Source organism: Polypterus senegalus, unplaced genomic scaffold (genome assembly GCF_016835505.1).
Source record: "Polypterus senegalus isolate Bchr_013 unplaced genomic scaffold, ASM1683550v1 scaffold_673, whole genome shotgun sequence".
Classification (NCBI taxonomy): Eukaryota; Metazoa; Chordata; class Cladistia; order Polypteriformes; family Polypteridae; genus Polypterus; species Polypterus senegalus.
Window position 1 is genome coordinate 15,369 of NW_024380604.1, and position 1,664 is coordinate 17,032.

At 52.1% G+C, this 1,664-nt stretch overlaps 1 pseudogene; it reads right to left on the minus strand.

Moving 5' to 3' along the window:
- Positions 1-994: 994 nt before the first annotated feature.
- LOC120520256 lies at positions 995-1,172 on the minus strand (annotated as a pseudogene).
- Positions 1,173-1,664: the final 492 nt, after the last annotated feature.

Below are 1,664 nucleotides of genomic sequence, written 5' to 3' on the forward strand. Positions count from 1 at the left end.
AAATCTTCGCCGGCTAGAGCCTTTTTCCCATAGAGGAACCACCAGGGTGCGCTTTTTACCAGGGAAAAGGCCGCCCAAAACGCATCCAGGTCACGGTGGACAAAAAAGCCCCTATCACTTGTTCCAAAATCAATTTAAATTTAATCCCAGATAGGGGCATCTTTAAACTGTAAGAACAAAACTACCTTGATTACCAAAGGCCGAGAACTCCCAACTCCCCGGCCAACCCCATTTCCAATCCAGCTGCATTAGATAACGCGGGGAAACAGGCCCCCGCAAAAGGGGGCTGCCCTGTACATTCCCCCAAAAAGGCAAGGGCCCCCCTTTGGGAAGGCTGAAAAACCCCAAGGGTCCCAAACCAAATTTTACTAAAACTATATTTTAAAAACAGTAAATTTCCTTTGGGGTTTCCCCGGGGGGGATTTGGGAGGCGGGGGGCCAAAAAAGGAGGTTTCCCCCCCCCCATCCCCCCCAGATGCCCCCCAAAAAAAAAAGGAGCGCCAGTGAAGAGCGGTGAGGGCTAGATATCCCCGGGACACCACGTTCACAACTCTTCCAGACACCACGTTCACACCTGTTGGAGATTGAAGATGAAAAGGAGAAGGCAATCCTGGCCGCCTTGTGCAAGGCCTCGAACACAGGGCGCTCCCGACATCAGACAGCCTCCCAGGACTGCTTCGTGGTTTCGGGGAGCAATAAGGCTTCCTGCTAGCGGTACAGGCTTGGTCGTCCGACACTACTTCACTCACCCCACAACAGCGCCTTCTAATTCCGGCTGCCTGACATCTGTTGGAATGCTGGAAGTACTAAACAATAGCGTCCTACAGGCAGCATGAACTTTTCTTAATTAAGTCAAATTAAACTAAATTAAATTAATTAATTAATTATTCAGTTAAATAATTAAATCAATCCTGCTCTGGCTAGAGCTTCTTTCCCTTCCCTCATGTAGGAATCCCAGCCAAGGCTGCTTGTCTTTTTTATACCAGTAAAAGGGGAAAGTGCACCGCTCCTGGGAAATACTGCAATACCAGGTGGAATGGAGTGGACGAGAAGCCCCCATTCCATCTCCCTGTTCCAAAAATCAATTTAATATATGGTCCCAGATGGGCGGCAGATATTAAACTGGTAAGAACAGATACTACACTTGATCTTAGCCAAGGCCGAGAAGCGATGCCACAAACTCCCAGGCCAGCCAGCCCCAGCTTGCCCATCGCGCAGCTGCATGGTAAGCATCAACTTGGCAGGAGGAAGCAGCTGCCCTAAGACAACGCCGAGCGTGAACCCATGTGACATTCCACGGCCTCGGACAAAAGCGCCCACCTTGGAGCCAAGGCCTGATACAAAGCCCAAGGGTTGCCACACACGGCGGAAAACCCTCGGAGTTGGCGGAACGAGGTGGGCCCATACAGCTGGGAGTGGGAGTGGGCGTGGGGGAGGGGGAGGGGGACAGTCAGTTGGTCCCTTTGGGTGTTTGGCGCTCGTGGTGGGGTTTGGGGAGGCGGGTAGACCAGGCAAGGAAGAGGACGGCTTTAAACACCATCTCCCCCCATCCCGCCTAGTGCCCACAAAACAAAGAAGAGCGTCCAGTGGCGTGGCCGGGTATCCTCGAGACACCACGTCACAACTCTTCAGACACCACGTTCACCGTTGGAGATTTTGAAGAA